This window comes from Periplaneta americana, chromosome 17 (assembly GCF_040183065.1).
Source record: "Periplaneta americana isolate PAMFEO1 chromosome 17, P.americana_PAMFEO1_priV1, whole genome shotgun sequence".
Classification (NCBI taxonomy): domain Eukaryota; kingdom Metazoa; phylum Arthropoda; class Insecta; order Blattodea; family Blattidae; genus Periplaneta; species Periplaneta americana.
Window position 1 is genome coordinate 125,600,881 of NC_091133.1, and position 14,915 is coordinate 125,615,795.

General features: G+C 35.5%; 1 protein-coding gene across 2 annotated transcripts in view; it reads right to left on the reverse strand.

Annotated features, from left to right (window-relative positions):
* The window catches only part of LOC138693296 (cyclin-dependent kinase-like 1), a 112,359-nt gene that overhangs the window by 22,851 nt on the left and 74,593 nt on the right, over positions 1-14,915 (reverse strand). The gene's annotated exons all lie outside the window — the stretch shown is intronic.

Consider the following 14,915-nt stretch of genomic DNA (forward strand, 5'->3'; position numbering starts at 1 on the left):
TACAGTATTGAGATTTGCTTAAATTTTCTGTCAGTTTTTTTTTTAATTATACACATACGTTACCGTTAGATAAAGAACTTGTCTCATTTGCCCCAGAAATTGTTTCTATAACAACTTATAATAAGTTACGATCACCTCCCTCCAAGTCAGTGGCTGTTTTACAAATCACAGTCTTTTTTTTTTTTTTTTGTCTTTCCAGAGCTGAATAACGTCTGAAGATTAAACTGTCGTTAAATATAGTAAGAAATTAATACTGTAACATGTTACAACGCAAAGTATCTCGATGGTCTATGGCAGTCAGAACTTGCTGAATGAGACAAGATAATTAGTTTCGAGTTTTGTGAGTTTAGTCTACCTCAATCGCTGTTTCGTTAGACTTTGAGGCAAAGCATGGGTTATGGAAATAAATAATAATTAGGCTATCACGAAAGCCTTGCCTCATAATAAGGACGCATGGCCAAGTTGCTTATAAAGCAGGCTCACGGGACCCACTCCACTGCACGAATAATTTCCTGTACTCGTGATTAAAGAAAAAGGGCCGCCCTGTGCGAATAGCACGCTGCAGCACGACTCGCTTGTCCGGGGGTCGAAATAACAATATTCGTTAGCGTGTTGTGGGAACACGGATTTTAAAATCGGGGTATGTATGTATGTATGTATGTATGTATGTATGTATGTATGTATGTATGTATGTATGTATGTATTTTTTATTTTATTGGGTTATTTTACGACGCTGTATCAACATCTAGGTTATTTAGCGTCTGAATGATATGAAGGTGATAATTCCGGTGAAATGAGGCCGGGGTCCACCACCGAAAGTTATCCAGCATTTGCTCGTATTGGGTTGAGGGAAAACTCCGGAAAAAACCTCAACCAGGTAACTTGCCCCGACCGGGATTCGAACCCGGGCCACCTGGTTTCGCGGCCAGACGCGCTGACCGTTACTCCACAGGTGTGGACTGTATGTATGTATGTATGTATGTATGTATGTATGTATGTATGTATGTATGTATGCATGTATGTATGCATGTATGTATGCATGTAATGGATGTATGTAATTTTTTATTGGGTTATTTTACGACGCTGTATCAACATCTAGGTTATTTAGCGTCTGAATGATATGAAGGTGATAATGCCGGTGAAATGAGTCCGGAGTCCAGCACCGAAAGTTACCCAGCATTTGCTCGTATTGGGTTGAGGGAAAACCCCGGAAAAAACCTCAACCAGGTAACTTGCCCCGACCGGGATTCGAACCCGGGCCACCTGGTTTCGCAGCCAGACGCGCTGACCGGGATGTATGTATGTAATGGATGTATGTATGTATGTAATGGATGTATGCATGTTATAGATGTATGCATGTATGAAATGTATGTATGTATGTAATGGATATATCCATGTATGTATGTAATGTATGTATGTATGTATGTATGTATGTATGTATGTATGTATGTATGTATGTATGTATGTATGTAATGGATATATGCATATATGTATGTAATGTATGTATGTTTGTAATGTAATGTATGTATGTGTGTATGTAATGGATGTATGCATGTATGCAATGTATGTATGTATGTATGTATGTATGTATGTATGTATGTAGTAACACTACAATTGGGTATACACCCGGTGTCAGTGATATATAATATACAATAATACCGCTACAATAATGCAGTAATTACAGCAAAAAATAAAATAAACGTAAATTTACTTCCAACTATAAACCTAGGACTATAAATAAAAACTATTCTATAATAACGCCTATAATAAGCAAAAGTAAACGTAACCTATTTCACCCAACTATTACCAATTTAAGTAACTACATATCACCTTAATTAATTACATATCAACTTAATTACATATCATCTTAATTAATTACATATCACGTTAATTTATTTACATATCAACTTAATTACATATCATCTTAATTAATTACATATCAACTTAATTAATTACATCACACAATTAGTCATAGAAAAGAGGATTGCAAATTTTGTACCAGTATCATCAAATTTCCAGTAAACTCACATTTTGAGCTCTGTGAATCAATTGGTAGGAATAATGGTAACTAATAACATAATTATTAGCGTACACTACTACCGGCGTAGTTGAGGAGGTAGACGCGTTTGTCTGCTGATCTGGAGCTGCGCTCTGACGTGGTTCGATACTCGCTAGGGCTGATTACTTGATTGAGTTTAAGTTTTCCTCAACTGCAAAGCGAATGTCAGGTAATCTATGGCGAATTCTCGGCCTCATCTCGTTAAATACCATCTCTCTATCACCAATTCCATCGACTCTAAATTTAATAAGCTAGTAGTTGATACAGCGTCCTTAAATAACAGAATAAAATCGATGTTCACTAATAATATGAATGAATTAATATTTATTATGAACTATAAATAGGCTTAAACCCGGTAATTTACGGGAAAAATAACGATGTACAAAGACAATACATATTGACAGAAAAACTCAAGAAATATAGAGTAGAATATAAACAAAAACAAGTCAAGACAGCAAATAAGAGAAAGAACAAGGAAATATACAATAAAAAGTCTATAGAAATACAGGGTATTTCATAAGTAACGAGTCTATGAAAAAATCAACTATTTTGGATAATTTTTTGAAATGATGTTCACCTCACGAGAAAGAACCCTTCCCAGTGCCGTACAGTCGATTTGGAAACAAACAGCCCCTTCCCTCGCCTGAACAGCCTGTGGGGTCTAGTTTTGAATCATGAATAGAACGTCAACTACATCACAAACAAGATGCAAGTATTCCTTGATAGTACCTGTGTCACGCGCCAAACATGACGTCACGTCAATGTAGTCTATGAACAACTAACCTTGTTTCCGTACTCCCTGAGCCAGTATACAGTAGAGTTGGGCAATACGATTCTTTTTCAGAAGTCGATTCTAACGATTCAATCATACATTACGAATCGATTCTAACGATTCGTTCACGGTTCTTCTCAGTCTGCGATTCCAACTATTCTTTTGAATCGTCAAAGAACGACTCGCAGGGCACTTTCCTTTGCAAACCACGCGTAGAACAAAAATGTTCTACATCTCTCGCATAGATGGCATAAGAGGCGAGACATTGGATTGTCTCTTTCTCATTGGCTGGAACCATTCAGCATGACCTGCATTAGTCTACAAAATTACCCAAGATAGTGTTTCTAAATTATAATTTATCAACTGAACCTTAATATGAAGTTCATTTTTTGCATTACATCTCTATTTAACTATGCAAATTTCAGGTTTGTGTTCATTATTTTCCATACTTAACAAATGCAGTATTTTGCAACGAGTTGGTATTTTGATTTCACTCTCGCTCGGAAGCATTCGGCACTGTTCGGAAATGTCCGTTGACAGGTTACATCAAACAAGTAAATAGAATCGTGGGTTACGATACCATGTCAATTCGTTACTATTCTTTTGAACGACGATTCGTTGATACCACGAATCGATTCTTACGATTCTTTATTATTAGTCGTTCGAATGAACGATTCGTTCACGAATCGACCCAACTCTAGTATACAGTCCCTAGTAATGACATCTTTGAAAACGTGCATTTTCTTTTAGTGCATTAAAAAATCCACCGTTATACTCTGTAAATCTTGCACTTCACTAGTGCAGTGAATTTTTAAAGAACGCAGTCACGAATTCTTCTAGCAGCAGTTCGATTCTCTTTTGTTTGTCGGGTACGGCCTGGTCGTTAGTCGACGCTGCTGTAGGGTTCGCATTATCCATCTGTTCCTTGAGTTTTTATTTCCCATGTTTTGAGAGAATATTTTATGACGTGTTTCATTTGTTAAGGAGGAAGCTCTGAGGCGCAGTGACGTCGTCGAGCCTCTCAATTTGCATGGCGAAGGTGCGCCTGCCCGTGTCGTGGTGGTCACTCCACGCGTGTTTACGTGTAACAAATCGATGGAGTGCTGAGCCATGAGGTCTGCCTGGTAGGCGGAATGGTATAAATAAGTCCGCGGTTGCTATGTGATCGGACTGCGGACCGTTCGATACCGACCCTCGACGTTGACATGTGGGGTGTGCCTGTTAACACACTGGTCTTCCCCGCCGACCGAAAACAGCTTCAAATATTCATGGCCGGCCTACCTTGGCCTCTCTGGCCTCACTTATTTGCAGACGACTTAAGTAAAATGTGCCCTTGTTAAGTTGCTCTTTGTCTCCATTTTTTTTTCCTTTGCGGTAAGCTTAAAAGTTTGATTGGTTTCCAGCATTTCTTGAGATAGCGGTCACCTTGAATTTCTGCAATGTCATAGTATGATACTTATTTACTTACTTACTGGCTTTTAAGGAACCCGGAGGTTCATTGCCGCCCTCACATAGGCCCGCCATTGGTCCCTATCCTGAGCAAGATTAATCCAGTCTCTACCATCATATCCCACCTCCCTCAAATCCATTTTAATATTATCTTCACATCTACGTCTCGGCCTCCCCAAAGGTCTTTTCCCCTCTGGCCTCCCAACTAACACTCTATATGCATTTCTGGATTCGTCCATACGTGCTACATGCCCTGCCATCTCAAACGTCTGGATTTAATGTTCCTAATTATGTCAGGTGAAGAATACATACAATGCGTGCAGTTCTGCGTTGTGTAACTTTCTCCATTCTCCTGTAACTTCATCCCTCTTAGCCCCAAATATTTTCCTAAGAACCTTATTCTCAAAAACTCTCAAACTCTGTTCCGCTCTCAAAGTGAGAGTCCAAGTTTCACAGCCATACAGAACTACCGGTAATATAACTGTTTTATAAATTCTAACTTTCAGATTTTTTGACAGCAGACTAGATGACAAAAGCTTCTCAACTGAATAATAACAGGCATTTCCCATATTTATTCTGAATTTAATTTCCTCCCGAGTGTCATTTACATTTGTTACTGTTGTTTCAAGATATTTGAATTTTTCCATGTCTTCGAAGGATAAATCTCCAACTTTTATAGTTCCATTTGGTACAATATTCTGATCACGAGACATAATCATATACTTAGTCTTTTCGGGATTTACATAGTCTGATACTACCAAAATAAATTTTTGCAATGAGATCAATGCCACAGATGTCATGTGGTCTGTTCAGTTTTGTAAAGTAATTCCATATTTCTGAGTCACTTTTGCCTTGTTGATATTATAGAGCAGTGGTAGTCAACACTCGTTGAAATGGGTATCGGGTAAGGAGTGTATAAGAATATGCACCATGGTGCAGAAAAAGCAGCCATAGCTGGTGGGGGCGATCAGTGTAGAATAGTCAGTAGCTGTTGAGGACGCTATTTGCCCAAACTTTAAATATTATCATGTCGTAGCTGCTATGATAGTCAATCAATCGCGCTGTAATTTTTAGGATTCATAGATAAATGTCTAAGGAAAGCATAGAAAAAAAAATCAAAATCAGTCTTTTTTGGAAAACGAGAAAAAAATGCTAACTTTGAAATGATCTGTTCAAAATAGACATTGACACCCTCAAAAGTTAGTAAGCGGCAAACTTTTTTATTTTTCATTTTAGGTGTGGGGTCAAAGCGAGTGAAATGTTTAGAAAGAATGAAAATTAGTTTTAAAAGTGGTTGCTATTCAAAATCTTCACTAGTTTCCGCGTTATGGCGAGTTAAACAAAGGAGTATTTTCTCCTGACGGACTTGCGTATGCAGAGTGACTAAACTTTTTTTTGTTAGAACTACGGATTCTCACAGAAATCATCGCGGTGATTTCAAATTTGTTTTCGAAATGTTTCCATTGCTTAAAGTTTTAAAGTTAATCGTGAGTTTTGAAATGTAGTGAAAGTAGTTCTATTACATGAATAACATTTATGCTGATTAAACACTAGTATGACATACTTTGAAATTCAGGGAATGAAAACAATATCATAGTAGTTTTTGTATTTACTATACGTATTACTGTCATTATTATTATTATTATTATTATTATTATTATTATTCCTTTACTTTTTAACTTCGCTCTAGAATATGCCATTAGGAAAGTTCAGGATAACAGGCAGGGTTTGGAATTGAACGGGTTACATCAGCTTCTTGTCTATGCGGATGACGTGAATATGTTAGGAGAAAATACACAAACGATTAGGGAAAACACGGAAATTTTACTTGAAGCAAGTAGAGCGATCGGTTTGGAAGTAAATCCCGAAAAGACAAAGTATATGATTATGTCTCGTGACCAGAATATTGTACGAAATGGAAATATAAAAATTGTAGATTTATCCTTCGAAGAGGTGGAAAAATTCAAATATCTTGGAGCAACAGTAACAAATATAAATGACACTCGGGAGGAAATTAAACGCGGAATAAATATGGGAAATGCGTGTTATTATTCGGTTGAGAAGCTCTTATCATCCAGTCTGCTGTCCAAAAATCTGAAAGTTAGAATTTATAAAACAGTTATATTACCGGTTCTTCTGTATGGTTGTGAAACTTGGACTCTCACTCTGAGAGAGGAACATAGGTTCAGGGTGTTTGAGAATAAGGTGCTAAGGAAAATATTTGGGGCTAAGAGGGATGAAGTTACAGGAGAATGGAGAAAGTTACACAACACAGAACTGCACGCATTGTATTCTTCACCTGACATAATTAGGAACATAAAATCGAGACGTTTGAGATGGGCAGGCCATGCAGCACGTATGGGCGAATCCAGAAATGCATATAGAGTGTTAGTTGGGAGACCGGAGGGAAAAAGACCTTTAGGGAGGCCGAGACGTAGATGGGAGGATAATATTAAAATGGATTTGAGGGATGTGGGGTATGATGATAGAGACTGGATTAATCTTGCATAGGATAGGGACCGCTGGCGGGCTTATGTGAGGGCGGCAATGAACCTTCGGGTTCCTTAAAAGCCATTTGTAAGTAAGTAAGTAAGTATTATTATTATTATTTGAACATTGTGCCACTGTCACATATTGTGTGACACAGTACATGAGAGTAGGCCACCAAAGGAAAAACTGAGAGGTAGAACTTAAACTGAGGGGATTCGATCCGGCATAGGAACTGGAATCCGGTGTGGCTTAGTGGATAAAGCGTCAGTATGTAGAGCTGAAAACCCGAGTTCGATTCCCGGTGCCGGAGAGAATTTTTCTTTGTTCTATCCATTCATCATATAGTAAAAGTGATGGTGTACAATGTTAATACACTGACATTCAGTAATATTACCCTGTTCTGTCTATGTGGCTCATAAATCTTAGGTATAAACAAGTAAACTTTGTAAGCAGAAACTCAGTAGAATGTGGAAATGTATCTCCTTTACTTGGCAACTGGATGTACATGTCCCTCCTTTCTTGTTTGTGTTGTCTTTTGTTCTCTTGCATCATGTTGATAATTTGACTAGAGATCATCTGATTTTGGTTTTATAACCTCCACAAGAATGATAATTGAATGAGCCAAGTTCCAGTTTTGATTACTACTCCCGTGTTTGTATACAAGTACAGTACTCACTTTGCGCCCCGCTATCTTTGTTTAATAGCGGGTTAGGCAGACCGAATTGCGGCCAGTGCCTTAATGCCTAGCGTGACCACGTGCAGATAAAGCACGGAGCTCTATATCGATCTGCTGACTCGACTATTGGTGGCTGCTTTTGTTACCTACGCTTTGAAAGTACAACAAAGAAAAGTGCATGAAATTATTAAAAATTTCAGTTTGTTTTGTCATTATAAATTTATCAAAAGCATATAGCTTCGACCCACTGACCTCCTTCGATTGTCTGCGTGAAGTTTGTATTGGTTTATAATTTGTGTCCCGGGTTGTATGGAATAGTGAAGTGCATTCCATAACCTTTCCTTTTCAGATCCCATTGAAACCTTACAGTAGATGATGAAAGTGTCGTATATAAGCTTGATATCGCGAGAATATGTTGTCACTCGTTTAAGTTCATCAACTGAAATTCTTCTTTTTTTTTTTATTTTATTTTTTTTATTTGGTTGTTTAACGACGCTGTATCAACTACGAGGTTATTTAGCGTCGATGTATTTGGTGATCGCGAGATATTTGGCGAGATGAGGCCGAGGATTCGCCATAGATTACCTGACATTTGCCTTATGGTTGGGGAAAACCTCGGAAAAAACCCAACCAGGTAATCAGCCCAAGCGGGAACCGAACCCGCGCCCGAGCGCAACTCCGGATCTGCAGGCAAGCGCCTTAACCGACCGAGCTACGCCGGTGGCTTTCTTCTTGTTTCATGCTCAATTTTTGCCCGGAGTTTCTGAAATACTTTGCCATTCAAACTACTCCATAAATAATAATAATAATAATAATAATAATAATAATAATAATAATAATAAAGTTTTATTTCTGGCAGAGCTAAAGCCGTTAGGCCTTCTCTTCCACTCAACCAAAGTATGAAAAGGAAATACATAATTGAAAAGGAAATAAATAAAATAAACGTAAGCAAAAACAAACAAAATAAGAAATAAAGAAATCAAGATATATAGGTAGAAAGTAAAGATTAAAAAAATAATTAGAGAAATCAGGAAATGTAGAAAGAGTGCAAAAATGAAAAGAGGAAAGAAGAAAAATAGAGCAATCAAGAAATGGAGAAAGAAAGTAAACACTAAAAAGGAAAAGAATGAATAGAGAAATGAGGAAATGAAGTAACAAGGGCAATGCCAAAAAAGAAAAAAAATAGAGATCACGAAATGTAGAAAGAAAGCGAAAATGAGTGAGAAAAGACGAAAGAGAGCAGTCAAGAAATTTAGTAACAAAGGAAACACCAAAAAAGAAATAGAGAACTGAGGAAATAGAGAATGAAGGGTAGTGAAAAAAAGAACGAAGAAATACAGCGATCAAGAAATGGAAACAGAAAGGAGAAATTGAAAAAGACAAGAAGAAAAAGAGCAATAAAAAATCTAGAAAGGAAGGAAACATAATGGAAAAGAGAATATGGAAGTCAAGAAATGGAGAAAGAAAGAAAAATGAAGAAAAAAAAAATAAATCCGGAAATTAAAAAATGAAGAAAGAACTCAAGGGGGTAGATTGGGGAGAACGCGTAACGCGACTACAGGCCGGTACTGTGTCATTTCTCAGAGCGCACATGCCTTATGTAAGACAGGCAGATATGTACATATGTATTTTAATGACTCTTACCTAGTTTCATCAACGGATGTTGAAACATAAGTCTGCGTTAACATTGGATTTATCAAGAATTCTGTTGCATCAACGAATTTTAATCTTAACAATAATAGAATAGAAGTTAAATTAATAGAAGTTAAATTAATATCAGCTCTGCTGTTTGTTAAACTTTTAACAACTGTTATCAGTATAAAATTGCGACTGGAAACAATGTTTTTAGCTCAGAATTGCTGTATTTGGATCTCTTGAATGATGTTTCTGTCAGGGGAGGTGCTGTGCGACGAAATGATTACGTTAAAGTTGGAAGAAGAAGAATTTTTGCGGAGATACAGACTGTCCAAAACCGTCGTCAGGAAAGTTGGTGAATAAATACAGTACAAAGGAGGTTAGAATACAATACCAATAGAAATATGCATATAACTCTCTTCATGTTCATTTCACGCTCATTTTTTTTTCAGTTACTTCTGTTTTCCCCAACCATAAGGCAAATGCCAGGTAATCTTTGTAGAAAATTGTAAAATATTGTAGAAAATTACAAAATTATAAGACTGTAAAAATTGTAATTGTAATTGTAATATTGTAAAATTTTGACTTGTTCCACATCTTAAAGCTTCATTGCTAATGTAAGATCTATGGAATACAATAAATGGAATCCAGACAAAAGCACATCGGAGTGCGTTAAAAAATATTATGATTCAGACACCGCCTTCTAGATCTGTTCTGTTCGTAATTCTCGCGAGTCATGAGTGATAGCAACATTTTATATAAAGTTTGGTGAAACTCAAGGTTCTTAACGTATTGTTAAGTTTTTTTAACAGTTGTTTTGTAACAACGTGTTAGGGAATTTTTAACATTCTGTTGATCAAACCGACCATGTATGTATTAGGTATGTATACATGTTGCTTTGGTTATAAGTGCTGGGTCCATGCACTTTGATTCATATCGTTGCATGTGCACCCTATATTGTAATGATTTTTCAAGTCCGCCAGCTAGCAATTGAATGATATTCGTGAATCCTACGCTGACAGGTGAGCCGTCCCATCCTAGGGCCCGGAGTAAAGATTGAAGAGATGGAGAGTGTTGGTGAAATGAAAGGGGGAAACTGAGTATCCCGAGAAAATCACCTATGTCTGCTTTATTCACCACAAATTCCATCACGTTAGGGCAGGGATCGAACCCGGGTTGTCGGAATGAAAGTTTAAAGAACTGGCACTGAGTCGCTGTATGTTACTGTTTAATTGAATGTGTTAATGTTTAATTGAATATAATTTACTTCGACAGAATATACAAAACTTTAGAATGCTTAAAAAATGTAATAACGCAAAAATTCCATATTATTATGATATAATAATAATAATAATAATAATAATAATAATAATAATAATAATGATTTATTTTAGCTGGCAGAGTTAAGGCCGTAAGGCCTTCTCTTCCACTCAACCAGCAAAAAGTGTATATACATATGCATGAACAATTTGATTTAGATGAGAGTTACATGTATACAAAAGTTATTTACAAATTAAACAACAAAATACTATGAACTATTAATTAAACACTGAAATAAACTGTGTAGCAGAATTAAACTAAAATACATAGAATGTTAATATATTTCAAATAATATTAGATAATAGAAAGAGATTATTACGAGACAATTAAAATACAGCACAATCAGGATGATGTCTAAAGAAAAAAGTAACAATGTAGTCAGTGATAGTTTAAATCAGTATGATTGGAGTGAAATGCTAATAAGGTTATCTTTTAAGCTGTTCTTAAAGGTGTTTATTGTCTTGCAGCCCCTAATACTTTGTGACAAGGAATTCCATTGACGCGAGGTGGATATTGTAAAAGATGATGAATAACAAGATGTTCTATGAAGAGGTATACTTAGCGTGCCACAGATAAGTGATCTGGTATTTACGTCATGGTTAGAGTATAGATAAGAGAAACGAGACGAAAGGTAATTTGGTGTTGAAGTGTGCAGAATTCGAAAGAGTAATATACGGAAGTTTATGATATTTCCGTGCAGGATTTCTGCGTTATCACATGATGAAGGATGGATAGAACAGAGAAAAATTCTCTCCGGTACCGGGACTCTACGTGCTGACGCTTTATCCATTAAGCCACACCGGATTCCAGCTTCGATGTCGGGTCGAATCCCCTCAGTTTCAGTTCTGTCTCTCAGTTTTCTCTTTGGTGGCCTACCCTCATGTACTGTGTCATAGAATATGTAACAGTGGCACAATGTCCAACAGTATGTACAGAGGTGCACTCATTACGAGTGACTAAGTGGCCGGGATCCGACGGAATGAGCACCGTCTTAAATCACATATCATATTATTATGATGCACCGAAGTAAATATGGTATTTCCGTGCAGTAATTCTGCGTTACCACATGATGAAGGATGGATAGAACAGAGAAAAATTCTCCGTTCTATCCATCCTTCAGCAAAAATTCCAGTTTACTCAACTTCGAATTCTTTTTACTAATCTTTCTCGCCATTCTATCACAATGAGTAATGAATACGCCCTCGAAATGAGAATTCAGTTTTATTAGATTAACAGAATTAATAAAATTCTAAGTGGACCACATTTGGCAGTACTGGAAAAAACCAACATGTTAACAGTGATGTTGGAGTGAAGTGATAAAGTTCGGGGCGAAACACAGGAAGAAGAATACATAGATATTGAAAACAACGCCTGTTCTTTTGCGAAGCGGAATGTATGTATCATTTTAATTGAAATAGTGGATGAATTTACTCCAAACCTAAGGGATGAGAAGTCACGGAAATGTCCCACAGCCTTGACCTCCAATGAAAAACAGGCATGCAACTATACATGCTGTGTTGCTTGTTTTCTATTCGTGGCTTAGATTGAACGTATGTCTTTTACTTTCGGAGAAAATCTTTCGGCTAGACGATTTCGTGCAGAGAAGAGATTACCAAACGTTTCTGTTGTGGAACATATCTGATTAAAATATATACAACACTAGTAGCATGCATAATTTTTACTTATTATATTACGTCTGTCAATTGTTCAATATTAAATAATAAAATTGAACGATATTCTTTTGACGATAGTGAAGTAACGCTGAAATTTATATTTTCACATGTATCGTGTTGAATGTAACTTGTATTATTAGGCAAGAGTTTCCCGAGTTTCTCCGAGCGAATTTTTGGATAATAGCTGTTGTAAAAGAACTTGACCCCCTTCCCTCATCATACTGTAACCCATCGTCACTTAATTCCATATGTCATCTACCCAATTTCCGCGACAGACCTGTCATCGGACCTAGAAATATTGCAACTGACTCACTATGCATCTCTCTATCAAGAGGCAGAAGTGACTGCAAGACCCAAACTACCCCCAAAATAAATTCAGTATGTTTTACTATTAGATCTATACAAGAGAAAGTAAATATCAATACCTTAAAAACAATATACTTTGCATACTACCACTCGGTAATGAGTTATGGAATAATATTCTGGGGAAATTCCACAGATAGCAACAGTATATTGCTACTACATAAAGAGTAATTAAAATAATGATAGGTGCCAAATCCAGGGAATCGTGTAGGATCATTTTCAGAAAACTACAAATAATGCCCATGGTTCGTCAGTATATTTTTCATTAATAAACTTCCTCGTATGTAATCGTGAAAACTTTGTAACTAATGCAACAGTTCCTAGCATAAATACTCGTCAAAAATGACTTTCATACTCCATCGGCAAGTCTATCGTGCTATCAAAAAGGAGTGCGTTATATGGCAGTAAACATTTTTAATAGCCTCCCTATCGATATAAAAATCAAACTGAAAACATAAGATTATTTAGGGCCAAATTAAAGAAGTACCGGTATCTAATTTCTCACGCCTTCTATTCTGTAGCTGAATTTATGACATTCAACAACACTGCATGAATATTTCTGTTTTGTATTAACTATCGATACTAACCCCTTGTGTTGTACTAGTATATTGTAAAACTCTTCTGTATACATTTCAACTAGACTGTGACTATAATTAAGACTTTGTAGTGTTAGTAAGATTTTTTTACATGTTCCATATTCCAGCTGTGAAGCGATGTACGAATACCATGGAATATAAATACAATGCAAAGAACACGACTGGCAGTCACTTATAAGAACAAAACGCCAAAAGGAAGGACAAGAAAAGAATAATGTATAATATTAATTATTTAAGGCATTAGAAACCATTTTAATGAGTTATTTTGAAGAAATAATATTTGACACCAGTCTTCATTTTACAGAGACTTGGCATTCGCAAGTTTTGCTGCAAGCTTATCATTGAGTAGTGCTGTAAGATAGTGTATGAGACAGGAAGCAATAATCCAGACGGTAAAAAAAAACATTAAAGAGATAGGACGCATCGATATCCGGAAAGGTATAATAAAATCCATATTTTGTGGGTTCCTGGACGCATTGGTTATCTTAGATAACGACGAGTTTGTTGATTTGGCAAAAGAAGGCCCTTGTTTTGTGTGTTGCGGTAGTGCGTGCTACTGATGTTTACTAAGATGCATCTGCAGCTCTGGATATTTGCGTTCATTTTACGCGTTGCATAATAGTAAAACCCAATTTTTTCCTTTATCATGTTCGGAATGAACGAAATTTACAAATAGGGAACTGGGAAGACCGGTTGCTGTGGAAGCATAAAAGAGGGTAAATACCAATGAAGAAGAACAATTTTTATTTATCTGTTTGTTATAATATAAAAAAATGCGAAGATAATCATCTCGTGATTCTTGAAGTTGAGCGCCATTGAAAGTTTGATTACAAAATAAAGATTAATTGATTATTTTACTAAACTTATTGTAATTTCTTCGCATAATTCTCCAGAACGAAAATTACAAATAGGGGACTGGGAAGACCGGTTGCTATGGGGTAAAATATCAATAAAGAGAAAGAAGTAGAAAAAGAAAAATGTTTCTCAGGCAATACTAACTCGTCTGTTTCATTTATCTGTTTGTTATTTATAATATAAAAAATTACAAAGAGTATCAACTCGTGATTTGTTATTTATTATATAAAAAATTACAAAGAATATCATCTCGTGATTTGTTATTTATAATATAAAAAATTACAAAGAATATCATCTCGTGATTTGTTATTTATAATATAAAAATTACAAAGAATATCATCTCGTGATTTGTTATTTATAATATAAAAAATTACAAAGAATATCATCTCGTGATTTGTTATTTATAATATAAAAAATTACAAAGAATATCATCTCGTGATTTGTTATTTATAATATAAAAATTACAAAGAATATCATCTCGTGATTTGTTATTTATAATATAAAAAATTACAAAGAATATCATCTCGTGATTTGTTATTTATAATATAAAAAATTACAAAGAATATCATCTCGTGATTTGTTATTTATAATATAAAAAAATTACAAAGAATATCATCTCGTGATTTGTTATTTATAATGTAAAAAATTACAAAGAATATCATCTCGTGATTTGTTATTTATAATATAAAAAAATACAAAAAAATCATCTCATATTTTGTTGTTTATAATATAAAATATTATAAAGAAAATCATCTCGTGATTCTTGAAGTTGAGCTCCATTGTGCATTTGATTACAAAATAAAGGTTTATTGATTATTTTACTAAACTTATTGTAATTTATTTGCATAATTTTCCAGAACGAAATTTACAAATAGGGAACTGGGAAGACAGGTTGAGTGGAAGCATAAAACATACCCGTAAGGGGTAAAATGTCAATTAAGAAGAATAAAAATGTTTCTCAGACGATACTAACTTAACTAGTCTGTTTCATTTATCAGTTTGCCATTTATAATATAAAATATTACAA